General features: G+C 43.3%; 1 protein-coding gene across 1 annotated transcript in view; it reads left to right on the plus strand.

Moving 5' to 3' along the window:
* Nucleotides 1–9,789: 9,789 nt before the first annotated feature.
* The window catches only part of ZRANB1 (zinc finger RANBP2-type containing 1), a 41,466-nt gene continuing 35,786 nt past the window's right edge, over nucleotides 9,790–15,469 (plus strand). Inside the window, exon 1 of the mRNA XM_083439652.1 lies at nucleotides 9,790–10,203. The gene's annotated coding sequence lies outside the window, so the exon portion shown is untranslated. The remainder of the gene's footprint in view (nucleotides 10,204–15,469) is intronic.

Genomic DNA, 15,469 nt, shown 5'->3' on the forward strand with positions numbered 1-15,469 from the left:
TGACATTTCAAAGCCACAATTTTTATATACCAGAGGTATAAACTTTTAGAATAGAAAGTAAGCATTCGCACACCGGTGTCTCTACCAACGTGCACTTAATAGCAAATTATTTGACCTGAACATAATTCATGCTTTACTTTTTTTAAAGGGCAAACATATTCTGGGTAGGATAAGCAGTTGGTCAGATTTGCACTCTTTGTATTTATTTGTGACATGACTAACAAGGCACATCCACATTTGCGCTAAGGCAAACATTCAGTGGAACTCCCCCCTCCTGCCTCTGTGTACCCCTAAAATATATGGGGCGTAGGGGTTTCCTTTAACCCTTCGGAGCAGATTTGGGGTGGGCACAGAGCATGTACAGGGAGAAGAAGAGGCAGGGGAACTCCATTGCCTAACCCAGTAGGGGCGTCCTGACCAGGCTTACTAGAACTAGGAAACAGTTTTTGCCAGGCTCTCCATTGCATTTTCTTCACCTCATCTTGCATTCCTTCACTCTGATGCCTTTCTTTGGCCTGCTGATATACACCAATAAAGTGTCTTTGAATCATCTTAACAAATATAATCATTGGGGGGAACTACTTTACATTAGGGACGCGGGTGGCACTGTGGGTTAAACCACTGAGCCTAGGACTTGCCGATCAGAAGGTTGGTGGTTCAAACCCCACGACGGGGTGAGCTCCGGTTGCTTGGTCCCTGCTCCTGCCAACCTAGCAGTTCGAAAGGACGTCAAAGTGCAAGTAGATAAATAGGTACTGCTCCGGTGGGAAGGTAAACGGCGTTTCCGTGCGCTGCTCTGGTTCACCAGAAGCGGCTTAGTCATGCTGGCCACATGACCCAGGAGCTGTATGCCGGCTCCCTTGGTCAATAAAGCGAGATGAGCGCCACAACCCCAGAGTCGGCCACGACTGGACCTTATGGTCAGGGGACCCTTTAACTTTACTCTACATTACAGTTCAGTTTCTGTGTTTACTGGTGTGGGAAGGTTGCCCCTCTCCTTTGTTCTTTTTTTATAAAGATCAGCAAGGCAATGTTAGCCCAGAAATATTCCGTTTGTGTACAGCAAGCGATTTTCTGAAGGGATTAAATACAGCTCCCTACCATTATTAAGGCTTTTTTTCCCCCACAAGAGAGAAACTGCTGGCAAATACTTTCTGATAGCCCTAGCTAGTTGCAAAGAATATTGAGGATTTGAGGGGCAAGCTTACATGACAAAACACGAACATATTCAATCGTGGCCAGGGTGACACCACTTAGTGCAGACAACATAATAACATCTGTTCTGTTTGCTCTCTTCACTGCACTATATTTTTTTTATGGTAGTGACACTGTTTTATCCTTAATTAATTTGGTGGGGGTTTTTTTTAAAGTTTTTTCTTTACCTTTGTATACCCACCACTCTGGTGTGTCTGAAGATGAAAAAGGTTTTTAACTAATTAAGTAAACCTTGTAGCAAAACTCAAACTTGCATTTTTATTGAAAATAATTATCACTATGGCTTACACACAGAGCCCCTTGATGCCCATCCCCAGTTTTCAGTGAAAGTAACTAGCCTTAGTTTATTCAGTGTACGGTTGCATGCATCACCCCCTTCTCTTTATCCTATGGTTTATGAAATCCTCTACATGCCTACAGTATCTACTTTCACCCAGAGTCAGGATCTCACTGGGTTACCTTGGCCAAGTCACTATCTCGCAATCTCTGGGCAGAATACAGATGTGACCAACAAATATATAATAAATGCGCAATGAGCTTGGGGGGGCATTCTGAGGCTATAAATAAAGCGAAATACAGCCCAGTGTGATAAATTAACCTCATCAGGTTATGAGTGATAGCATTAAATAAAATAGCATACAGTGGTACCTCAGGTTACATACACTTTAGGTTACATACGCTTCAGGTTACAGACTCCGCTAACCCAGAAATATTACCTCGGGTTAAGAACTTTGCTTCAGGATGAGAACAGAAATCGTGCTCCGATGGCGTGGCAGCAGCAGGAGGCCCCATTGGCTAAAGTGGTGCTTCAGGTTAAGAACAGTTTCAGGTTAAGTACGGACCTCAGGAACGAATTAAGTACTTAACCTGAGGTACCACTGTACTCTCATCAGCGTGGGGCATTAATTTACATACAGTAGCCACAGGATCTCAGGTGCAAAGTGATGCAAAAGTGTGTTTAAATTCTGGCAGCAGCTGAAACGTAGCTCTAGGAGCGAACAGAGAAGAGTGGGAATACTGGGTGAAGGGTAGAGATTCTGCTCACCGCACCATTCCTTGTTGCTGTTTTTCGGAACCTTCACAATTCACTTTGCCCCATGAAAACTCTCATGTATGTTAGAGGAGGCTGGAGAAGGTTTGACTTCCTTTTATTGCACTATAGTGCAAGAGTGTCCCTACCAACAGCAATAGCTGTCATCTGTAAGAAATCCACACACATAACAATTCCCCCCTCATCCCTACTTAGAGACAGCTTTAAGTTATTGAGAATGAATATAACAGTCTCTGAAAAAATGAACAGTCTGTTGTATCCCAACAAGTAAACAGTGCCTTAAAGACATTCATAAGGGGAGCAGTTTTAAGCTTGCTGGTTGTTACCATGCCAACTGGTTTTTACCATGCCAACTGGTTTTGCCATGCCAACTGGTTGTACACCTGAAACCACTGCACGTGGTTTACGTTGTTGTAATCACACAATGGCAGTTCTGAATTGAAAAGAAGCACCTTCATTTTAGGTCAAAACATGGCCTTTAACAATTTTTTGACATCTGTTAACAGTGGAAAAAGTGGAAACAGCCCAGTTTTAAGCTGCTGATCACAAAAGTCGTGTGTGCATTTGTGATGTGCAGGACAAACCCTCCACTTCAAAAATATGAGCTCCAGATGCTATTGGGCTCTGGCTTGTGATGTGTAAAAAGCATGACAAAATTAATCAAGAAAGAAGGAAGACCCTGCAGGGGAAAGAAGAGCAGCTGAGACCCCCCAAAAGCCAAATAATGTAGAGAACTAGTGAGACATCCTTGTTCTTTTTATCTCCTTCCATGACTACTTGGGCAGCTTCCCTTTCCTTCTCTTTCATTACATTTTATATCCCACCTTTCTTCCGCTTTGGTTGAAACTTAAAAAAAAAAAATCTAGTAAAAATAGCTAATTGAAGTAAACATGTTTAGGATTCATTTGACCAGCGGTGCACTTATATTCAAAGAATCGCAGAATTGTAGAATGATTCCCAAGAGTCATCTAGTCCAACTTCCTGCAATGCAGGAATCTCGGCTAAAGCATCCATCACAGATGGCCATCCAACCTCTGCTTAAGAACCTCCAAGGAAGGAGAGTCCTCTGCCTCTCCTAGGAGTCTGTTCCACTGTCTCTTACTGTCAGAAAGTTCTTCCAGATGTTTAGTTGGAATCTCCTTTCTTGCATCAAATGGGGGAGGAAGGAGAAAGAGCATGCTGATGTCCCGCTTTCCTGCCCCCCAAAACTGGACGGTATGGAGTAGGTCCCACTGAATTCTATGGGGCTTGTGGAAACATGTATAAGATTGCATTATAACATTATTTGTGAACTGTGCTCAAAATGTGTATGGCTGCTGCTGCTGCTTCTACTGAACTATCCCTGCCATCAGCCTTGATGAGCTACTGTGTCTTCTTTGTCCAACATTTGTATTTCTTTGAAACGGCACTTACCAGCACAACATTAAAAAAAAAAAGATACACTCCAACTGAAGACTACTTAATAATCTATTAAGCAAAAGCTGGAATGAAGGCCTAAAAGCTGCGTCAGTGGATTATATGTCAAACATGAGCATGCTCCTGCTTTCCTTGACTTATCCAGTAATCTGATTAGGCAGCAGTGATTCAGTTTGCAATGAAAATACTGTACTCAGTAAATAGGACAAGTGTTCTACTCTCATAGAGAGCATTTATGTGTGGGTGCATTGACAGTGTCTGGCTCACTGATAAATTAATCAGTGTTCCAATCTAACTCTTGCATATTATTGTGAGTCTCCTTTGTAATCAATGGTGCTTTGCACAGGTTCTGGAGATACATGGCTCATATTGTTATGAATGGCTTTAATGGTCATTGGTTGTTGTCTGGTTGTTGACACAGACAATTAAGAATGAGTAACAAATATTGCAGGATTATTTCTGGCCACTTTCATGTGGTAACTTTATTTATTATTAACCCTGGTGCTTGTCACTAACATAACATTTTACCTACACAGCCACAACGAACCACAATGGTCCCAACTAACACTATAGGCAATTACAGCACACTGGGAGCAGTAGATAACCCCTATATACCAGGGTATCCATATCTGGGATGACAGGTTGACTTTGCTGCTGTATTTAATACTTCCCCTCTAGAGACTTCGTTTGCATCTTGGATGATGTGCACTCTCTCAAAAGCAAAGCCAAGAGCAAAGCAGTATCTCTTTAAACAATATAATTCAAAGCAACCTGACGGCCATTTCCCCAGCATCCATGGGAATGTCCCAACTTCCACCACTCATGGAGCATGCCAAAAATGCTTCCACTTTTCATGCATGGAATAAGTGGGTCCATGTATAGCTGTGATAGCTGAGTTGGTAGCGCATGGAATGCTTAATCTCAGGGTGGTGGGTTCGAGCCCCACGTTCAGCAAAAAGATTCCTTCACTGCAGAGGTTGGACTACTAGATGATCCTTGTGGTTCCTTCCAACTCTACAATTGTATGATTCTATGTACAGAGACAGGGAAACACCAACAATGACATCACCTTATTAACTACACACACACACACACACACACACACACTGCATACAGTCAGACACAAGGACACCGTGGCACCGTCTGCAGCAACAGAAATTGAAAAAATATTCTCTATATAGTAGCTATAAGATGAGTTGTTTGTGGACAAAATGAAAGGTTTGTGATAGTAAGGAGAAAATTCGTGTTCTTATGCTATGATTCACGGTGGAATACCTTGGGAAACAATTTAAACAGCCAATATATGCTGTATGTAACATTTTGCATCTAGACCTCACTGAGGTATGTTTACTATGTTTTTATTTCAGTTCTTAATTTTAATATGCAACTGGTTTTTAATTTTATAACACAATTATGATACACTTCAAGCCTTTAGAATTTAACATTCTACAGATAAATATGTCGATTAAGAGATGAATATTAACAATAAGGTGACCTCACCATCCTGTCAGCAGTAGAATTTTACATGCCGATTCTAAATCCTCTAAAATGCAAATCCTAGTCCAAAGTAAATATCAGTTATTTGCGATTCTATTTGGTTGTGATTATTTGAGTTGCAAGGTGGTCCTGGAGGTGTCATTTTAGTATTGCGTAGATAAGAGGCCTTGCCAGTTGCCACTGCATTTGTTCAGCGAATGTAGTCCTCCATGGGCTGATTTTGTTCCTGTGTGAGATGTAGTTTATGGCTTTTCATTTCTTCATGACATAGTTATGGTTCTCTAGTCAACCCCAGCTGTATTTCACTTACATCTGGGGATGTGAAAAGTAATATGCCTTCCATGTGAGTCATGTGCCTCAATTATGTCTTTGCTCTTACTGTTTGTTTTCCCAATAACACCTTGTTCCCATCTTCAGATTACTACTTTTACATTTTACTGTCCCCCCCCCCCTCTATTTTTCCTATTATCTACAAGTTCTTTTTTTGAAGAATTGCATATTTCCCATAGCATGTTTTAACAATTATTTTGCCTTGTATCATCTCAGGCTAAAAATTATCAATAAAACAATTAGTCACTTTACATAATCAGCCATTACACACACACTCTCTCTCTCTGCGTAACAGACACTCATAAGTTAATAATTTGCAAGGAAATGTGTCATGTATCTTATTATTTAAAATAATAAAAGCATTATCCATACTCTGTACCTTCTCTTTCCTCTTCCTGTATTGTTCCAAAAATCTAACAAGATTTTTCAGTTTTATAAAATAAAGCATATTCAGTGCACCTCTGAGCCAAATTTGTCTTTTAAAATAATTTTTATTGGATTTTTGATAATTTTATACATATAAAACATAACCATTTGAGACATTAAAATACAAGGTTCTTTTGAACCTTCAGACCTCCTTCTCTACATCCCTGCTCTGATATCTCTTTCTCCCACTTTTTAACATTTTTTGTTGCTTTGCTTTCTGTCATTTGCCATAGCAAAGCACAGCGATGCGCTTATCCAGAACTACAATAGATATCTAAATAAACTCCACACTCTGCACCCTCAATCTGGGAAAGACAAATTCACACACTTTATATTAAATGCATTATTTATTTATTCATTCATTCATTCATTCATTCATTCCACCTATATCTCCCCTTTCCTCCTGAATGAACCCGGGTATATGGATCCTGATAATGTGTTATATTTTTTGGCTTTATGGAGAATCTCTAATGACAGTACACCAGAGAATGATTTTCTTTTGTTTGGTTGAAAATAATATTTTTTAAAAATACTGTACTTCTCTAATTAAGCTGACTTGTAGCCTTCTTTAGGTTCTAATACTATATCCACTTTCTAGGGAGTGAGTCATATTGAATTCATAATTGAATTACATTTGAGTGGACATGCATAGCATTGCAGTGCTAATACATTTTACTATAATCCACTCCAAGAATTTTATTAAAGAGTGGTATAGAAGAGAGAGCTTAAAAGTTTAACACACACAAAAATAGTGCCTCAGAAGCTCTCATGGCAATGCAGCATGATGTGTGCTAGATACTATACTTGGTAGGAAGAGGGTGAGAGTTGCATCAGGCTACTCAAAGTGACACTCTGTCATGGGGCTTCTATTCTATAGTGCTTTACCTGAAGCACTTCCTTTACTATGAAAGGAATCTATCAGGTGTTTTAGCTCCTTGACAGTCATCTGTCGGCTGTGCAATAATGATGTTGGCTTCAGACATTATTGGCTTGATGTTCCTTCTTTCAGGCTAGGTCTGTGTTGACAAAAGAGCATATTTGAGTTGCAGTATCATCCCCATGATCTAAAGATAAAGGTGTAGCAAGATTAATATCAAGGCAGTAAATCTTTCTCATTGAACACTGCCTAACATAAATCCTAATCCAGGGAATCAAGATGGTGCCCTTCAATAAGAGATTCAATTACTATCACGAAATCGTGTTGGTGTTAGCTTCATCAGCATTTCCCCTTGAAAAAACCTATTCTGACAAATCCTCACACTTTTTTTCAACTCTGCAGAGGCAGCTGTGGAAAAGGTATTATGGCAAAAAAGAAAAAAAACGAGTAAGATGCATACAAACCACTGTTGGCTTTGGTATTAATTTTTTTTTAGTTCTTGGATTTGTTTTTTTACTGCTTTACACTGGGCACAGTTAAATTATGAAATTCCCTCCCCCACAAGAAGCGGTGATGGCCCCCAACATGGATGACTTTAAAAGAGTATTAGACAAATTAATGGAGGGTAAGACTGCCAGTGGCGCTGTGGGTTAAACCACAGAGCCTAGGACTTGCCGATCAGAAGGTCGGCGGTTCGAATCCCTGCGACGGGGTGAGCTCCCGTTGCTCGGTCCCTGCTCCTGCCAACCTAGCAGTTCGAAAGCACGTCAAAGTGCAAGTAGATAAATAGGTACCGCTCCGGCGGGAAGGTAAACGGCATTTCCGTGTGCTGCTCTGGTTCGCCAGAAGCAGCTTAGTCATGCTGGCCACATGACCCGGAAGCTGTACGCCGGCTCCCTCGGCAAGTAAAGCAAGATGAGCGCCACAACCCCAGAGTCGGCCACGATTGGACCTAATGGTCAGGGGTCCCTTTACCTTTACGGCTGCCAGCGGCTATGTTCTACGTACACTGTTGCTGGAAATTGCAGGTGGGCAGAGTGCTGTTGCCGTCATGTCCCACTTGCAGGCTTCCCACAGGCATCTGGTTGGCCACTATGAGAACAGGATGCTGGATGGGATGGGCCATTGACCTGATCCAGCAAGCTCTTATCAGAATATGTGCCAATACAAACTGAAAAAATTATGATGCAAATTACACTGATTTGCATATGATTTTTTTGGTAGATTTTTAAAAAAATGCAACATTATCCAGAAAACCTACATCACTACAAATCACCAGACCAAAATACCCCTATTTTCTCTTGAGTTTGTTGGATCTTCTCCAGGCCATCATTGAAACCAGACACCAATTCAGCACCTTCACAGTAAACGGCAAATTAGATGAAGAGGTCAAATAAGATGAAGAGGTCAAATAAAATTGGGTATCAGTATGTTGATGCCACCACACTCATGGCCTATTCTTACGGAACGACACTGGGTCTGTGTGCCCCAGGATCACATAGCTAACTACTATAACTGCCCAAGTCTTCTTTGCACAACTGTTGAAGGCTGCTGTGTAGCACACTTAACAACGGCACAGTCGGTCCAATGGTTTATTTGATACACAGTGTACTTGTTAAAAAGAATAGCCACCCTGGGCTATAGTTCAGTGGTAGAGCATGTGTGTATCCTTGGTTTGGGCACCAGTAAAAGAAGCTCAGGTAGCTGGACTGAGAAAGACCATCTTGTCTGATAATCTTGCAAGGTAAACGAACCTGCGATCCTCCAGATGTGCTTGCACTCCATCTCCTATCATCTCTGATATACAATGTAGGCTTGATAGAAGTTAGAGCTCAACATCTGGGGCGCCACAGATTTCCTCAGCCTTGATTTAGAGCTACTGTCAAGGCTGAATACAATACTGGCTTATGATGGACCAGTGGTCTGGCCCTATTTTAAGGCATTTCTATATGTTCAATGACAGGGAGCAAATTAGTGGGAACCTCATCGCCCAATCAAAATTTTTTTTGAGGGAGATGGACTGGCAGGAGTAAGAAACACTTGTCTAGACTGCAATGGAAAGTAGTTGGCAGTGGGGAATACAGGGAGCCATACCTAGTGCTGTTTCAGAGAGAAGAGCCATTACTGAGAACCAGCATGGTGTAGTGGTTAGCCTGCAGCCTTTTTCAGCCTTGGGTCCCCAGATTTCCTTGAACCACCACCTCCATTATGCCGGACCACTGGCTATGCCAGCTATCAATGATGGGAGTTGTGGTCTACATACAGGAACCCAAGGTTGAGAGTCTGGGTTTGAGAATCTAACTTGGACATCCTGGGAGAGCAGGGATCAAAATCCCCAGACAGCTATGAAGGTGGCCAGGTGTCATTGGGCCAGTCGCTGCCTCTAAGCCTAACCTACCTCACCGGGTTGTTGCTGTGGGGATTAAATGGGGGGGGGGAGAACCGTGTATGCCCCCATTGAGCTCCATGGAGAAAAAGTGTGGGATATAAATGCAACAAGTAAATAAACACTGTGGAAAGCGGAACAACAGGCTGCCTGAGCATGGCGAGTGTTGAGCACTTTATTTCGGATGGTGCAAGAGGACTTTTCTCTTTGCAGGCACAGAACAGGGAAGCAATCTGCGGGAGAAGGCGGTGGTGGAAGCAGCAGCAGCAACAGCAGAGAAAAGGGAATCCCTTTCTCGACGCTTCACGGGGAGGAAAGAGTGTCCTGCGGGCGCTTTGCAGCCGTCAAGCGGCCATCTCTGCCTTATTCGCTGTGGAGGGTCGAGGTGGGCCTCTCGGATTTTCCGCGCGTGCACACAAGGGGCGGGTTTCTCCTTTCCACCCCCCACCTCCTATTTTATTCCCGGATAGGAAAGGAGATACTCCCTCCCCTCCCCCCCCCTCAGCATCCTCACAATGAGGCGCCCCAAAGACTGGGATGACATCACCCGCTCGTCTCCAAAGAGGCGCCGTCCCATTGGCCGGTTGTCGGCGCCTTTCCGGCCAATGGGGACGCGGCAGGGCCCCAGGCCGGGCGGGCTGACGTGCGAGCTTCCAGTCTCTTTGCCGTATGGGGGTTTATTTTGTTTTGGGCCACTCCAGCCGCCGCCATTAGGCGAGCCCAGGGTAGATTCGAGGGTGGCGGGATCTCGTTGCCTGGGCTTCCCTCCCCCTCAGCCCCGCCGGGGTGGTAGCGTCCTCCCAACCAGCGACGTCCTTTTAGCCACCCAGACCAGGAAGGAACCATGTCCTGAGCGGGCGAGGGGGGGAGGGGGGAGACGGGAGCGAGAGGCCGCAACCAGCGGTGCGGAGCAGGGGCGGCTGGCTGGCTGGGATGCGGGTGAGGGGCATGGGCGGCAGCCGCTGAGGAGAGACAGTCGCGGGATCAGGAGGCTGCCCAGCGAAGGTATGGAGACGGGGGGTGGGGGGTGGGGAGGGAAGCGACGAGGCGGGGTGGGGGGGGAGAGAGAAAACAGCATTTCTTAATTTTTTTGGGGGGGGGACTTTTGTACTTAATGTGAGGAATTACATCACCCTGAGCCGCCTCTTTCCCCCGGTGTATATGAGGGCGAGGGGACAGTTTCTCACTGGGGGGGGGTCGGCGTTTATAGTTGCACTTCGGAGAAGGGAGGCGAACTCCGTCCCTCAGCTTCACAGCCCTTCCCCCCAAAACCCCTGGAGGTACCTCGGGGCTTACGCGACCTCTCCCCCCCCCCCCCCGCCAGCCCCACACACCGCGCGCCGCTTCAATATCACTTTGTTGGCCGGGCCACCCCCTCTAGTGTTGGCAAAGGATTCCTAAGGCCTTTCGCTCGTTCCTAAGAGGCTTTGAAGCTCCCCCTGTTTACTCGCCCCCTCCCAAAAAACACCACCACTTAACGATGTTGCTAAGTAGTTGCCTCGCTCACCGCCCCCCTCGTTTCTGAGCCTCCCCCACCTTTTGCTCGGGCTCGGAGAACAGGAGAGAAATGGGCTAAAACTTTGACCACTATGTTTAGTGTGTGTGTGTGGGGGGAGATCTCTCTTGTGTTACCACAACGGAGTGCTTGTCTGTTGCTCTATGTAGGGATCCCTTCCCTCCCCGCCGCCGCAAAAAAAGAAAAAAGGGTGGGTGGGTTTTGGAGCATCCAGGCACCTGCCCGGGAGAGATGCTGCTGTCGCCACTGGGTTGTTTACTATAAGGTTCTGCCACCTATGGCAGTTTATTCGGAGTTGGCTTTCATGCCGCTGGAAGTATTAACGTGTGCATAATGTGTACTAAATTGCTCGGTGCCCAGAAGCCTTTTTTGGGGGGAAATTGCTAAATATTGCAACTCTTGTTTTTGCTTCATGTGTGTGGCTTATCCGACAGGCCCCCCGTGGTCTGCATGGAGAGCATCACTTCTGTTTTTGGAAACGGTAATGTGATGCGGTAAATGCTGGGTTTTGAAAACCTAGTGCAGTGTATCCAACGCTGTTGTTTCAAAGCTCTAAGAAAACCACAATTTGGCATATGCAGCAGAGACATTTCTGTGTTCTTGCTTATCCACATTTAGTGCTGCAGTACCTACATCTTACTATAGTGAGGTCATACCTCTCCTGTTTTCCACCCCTCCTCTTCCTCATTATTCATGGACTGTAACCTGTGTCTTACTGTCTCTGTTGCAAAAGTGGCATGCCATAAATACTGGATTTTTTTCAGTGCAGATGTTAAATTCTTTATCCTTGTTAAAGTGAAATTGATTTGATTTTGTGCAGTTGTACTCTAGCTGAGCAGCCCCCCCCCCCCAGCAACTATCACAAGGAGACTGCATCTTTGGCATAATCACACTTTGTGAACTGCATCAGTCATAGTAAGAAATTGTACTGGACAATGATAATTAGGACAAAATCTTCCTACATTGCAGCAGCTGTCTTAATGGCCAAACAAGGCATTTTTGGAGGTCATACAGCACTTTTTGGAGTACCGCAGATAACCCTCTCTGTATTTGAGAGCAAGTTCCTCTTTGCTGTTGCTTTGTAAAAAGGAAAATCTTCAAAGCTATACAGATTCTTCTGCTGTCTTCTCAGATCTCCCCTCTCCTGATTTGAGAGAGTACTTTCACCCCTAGATATTCTAAAAAGATTCTGAACATACCATTTCCAGTTGATGCATTACATAGGGCAACCCCTTATAGTCTTAGGCAGTAGCATTGAGGGCTGTGTGTGACAGCAAGGTGCCCTAAACATAGTCTGGATGCTGTTCTTAACAAGGGCTGTGAAGTTGCTCTGTAATTGCATTGTTTTTTTATGAGCAAGGAATGCCTTTGCTAGAACTCATGGGATGTGGCACTGTAATTGGTAGTGCTTCCTGCTACATATATGCTGGCTATGATTTCAAGGGCATAAATTTATCTAGCTATCCAAAGTTTTCTGGCAGTTATTCAGGATGCCACTGAAGACAAGTTACTTTCCACGGAATAACAGGATGTTTTCATTTCCAGCTCAGTTTTCTGTAGATTTAAAACATTTCAGATTCCATTTCGGTTATTTCCACTAATTCTTGAGAAATAGCTGCCTTTTGTGTGTTTGCTGCCTTTTTGGAGGTGATTTGACTTGTGAATTTCTAAGAGATGGTTCTGAAGTCCACTGAAGCCATCTAGGAATTAGTTGAGCTGCAAAAGCCACTTTCAGTTTATGAATATCAGAACTAGAAAGCTGAGGTTCTTTAAATGTATTATAATCGAACTTTCCTGTGTAGAAAGTTAGCATTTATGATTTGATTGTGAAGAAAGTACCCCATTATTGTTCAAATATTATTTACCACATAAAATTTTGCTTTAATTTGTATTTTATTTTAACTACAAAGAATGATAAACAGCAGAAATAACCAATACTCGAAGCCACGTATACTCAGAAGCAAGCCCCATTGAATTCAGTGGGGTGTACTCCTGGATAAATGTAATTAGGATTGCAGCCTTATTAAGCCTGTGGTATACCAGCAAGGTTGACACCTACCAGATAGCTTAAACTTTAGCCAACCTATGTATTTTTAGGGATGAGAAAACCTATGACCCTCTAGATGTTGTTGGAGTCCAACTCTCATCAGCCCTAGGTAGCATGGACAATCATCAGGAATTCTGGGAGTTCCAGTCCTGCTGGATTGAGTGCACACCAAATTATGCCAATCCCTGCAGAAAGGAAGACTTGGGGGCTCTTCACAGTATCACACAGGGATATTTTCAAGTCCTGAATGGTGCTTTGAAGTACTGATGTTCTGCAGATCTTCTCCTCCTTCTTCCTTTTCCCCATACCATCAAGGCGGCCTACATATAAAAATACAAAAGCACAGATAAAATAGAAATAAATTAAAAGATAAGAATAATTAAAGTAATTAAACACTAGCAGTATTTCAACAACATATTAAAAGATACATTAAAAATATAGATAATAACAACAATAACATCACAGCACCAGCCCTTTCCTTAAAGACAGCCAGTTCTTAAAAGGCCTGTGGGAATAAAAACGTCTTCACCTGCCTGTGAAAGGACAATAAGGAGGGAGTCAGTCTAACTTTTCTAGGAAATGAGTTCCAAACTCTGACATCAGCCACCAGAGTGGCTCCCTCTCCTGCATTCCCACCAAGTGTACCTGTGAGGGTGGTGGGACTGAGATGATGCCCTACCCTGATGATCTCGCAGCTTTGGCAGGTTCTTATGAGAGAATACGGTCTCTGAGATAGCCTGGACCTAAGCCATATAGGGCTTTCTAGGTCAAAACCAGCACTTTGAATTGTGCCTGGAAACAAACCCTAATTACATCAAATAATTAACAGGTGGGTGGCTCTGCCAATTTGTCAAATTTGGCCCACCAGGATCAGGGAGATAAAGATTAGGCCCACTGGGGTGAAAAGGTTTCCCATTTAGATGTGCCTATTCAGAACTCTTTCTAGGATTTACAACATTTTACTTTAACATGTTGTGACATGATTGAGCTTTTGGTCTGTTTTTGTAAGCATATTGTAATCACTAGTACTGAAAAATTTCATAGCCTATAGTTTCTAATGAGCTAAAGGTTTCTTTAAAACAGTTCACTACATATATTATTAGGAAATAAAGTTAATTTTTGTTGATGTTGACATAAACTGTAAATGAAGTTTTAACAATGAGTAAATCCAAATGGTTGATGCTCCAAGAAGGGATAAAAAAGTTATTCTGTTGGTTCAGCAGAATGAAAATTAGGCATAGAAATAATGTGGTTTAACAGGCCCATCCAGTGTTGCAGTATGTAACCTTTCGAATTATACAAAACATTTTTCTTAGGATGTTGAAAAAGACTTTTTAAAAGGAAAAATAGATGTTAAACCAATCTTACCCTTGCTAATCAGTTCCATTAAGATGGGAGGACCCCCCTCCCCATTTGGTTAAGGCTGAGCCTTATACTATTGTTTCAGGTTACTTAAAGTTCTTCCGGGGCAAGGCAGTAATGGCGAAGTCACCGTTTGAAAAATAATAATAAAACTACTTATACAACATGTTTGTCAGTGTGGTGTTGCAGTTCCCTTAGAAGGCATAGAAGCAAAAATAAACAGTTGTTTTTATATTAGCAAAGGAAGCAACTAATGTTAGAATAAGCTGCAGGTTAGAAATCTTAGAAAGGTTACAGCGTGGAAAGCTTACACAACCTGAGAATTGCAGGGTGGGGACTAAAGGGGAACAAACTACCCCAGAAGGAGCACCAGAAGTGCTACCCCACCTAACACCCCCCCCCCCATTATATCAACTTGTAATGTAATTGGTAGAAGTAGATAATTTTTAACTAGCAAAGGTGAAGAACCTCTGGCCTGTCAGCCTAATTTATGCCCGTCAGTCACTGTACCCTCCATGTTTGGCCTGCCTGTCCATTTCAGCAAAGTCACTCCCACCTGCCCTACACCTTGCACCATATGTTACATCCAATGTGGGACTGGTAAAGGCTTGGATGAAATGGGCTTGGCTGAAAGGAACTCTGCAGGCACTGCTGATCTGAGTTGCCTGCAAAACCCCTTGTGCAGTGCTTCCCAAGCATCCACAAGCACTGCACATGCTTTTTTGCCCATACAGTTTGCTTTCAAATCTCCAGAGGCAAAAATGGGTCACCTGATGTTGTTGTAACACCAAGGGGTTGACAGGTGGGCAGCCTATCAAGCTTGTCCCGCCAGGGTATGTGGAAATCTGACTCACTGGCTGGATCTACTTTCCTACTACTGAGTATAGATTAATTTGATATAGCACTTTGTTATGGTGTGATATTGAGCAAACGATACTAACTTTAAAAGATCTATGATCTGAAGAATTTATTGAATAGATGTAAGGGCTTCTGTATGCACAACTTGGTTTTTTCCCCAACTTCAGCTTCTTTTGCATTATATGGTCTGCCTGAAGTTTCACTTAAGTTTCTGTAATTGCTGATAAAGGGGTTTAGAAGCCATACGCTGGTGGTGTCACTTATGTAAATCCCATATAGAGTTCATAATATGGCTTGATCAGGGTCCTTCAGTATCAAATTTGTACTGAAATTATGGGAAAGCTGGGTATTTTACCCTAATTGGATTAATAGTGTCAAATAGCATTACAGTGGTACCTCTGGTTGTGGATGGGATCCGTTCCGGAGCTCTGGTCCGATCCCGAGGTTTCTGCAACCGGAGGGACCGCTTCTGCACATTCACACGGGGC

This window comes from Podarcis tiliguerta, assembly GCF_965153285.1.
Source record: "Podarcis tiliguerta genome assembly, chromosome: 5".
Classification (NCBI taxonomy): domain Eukaryota; kingdom Metazoa; phylum Chordata; class Lepidosauria; order Squamata; family Lacertidae; genus Podarcis; species Podarcis tiliguerta.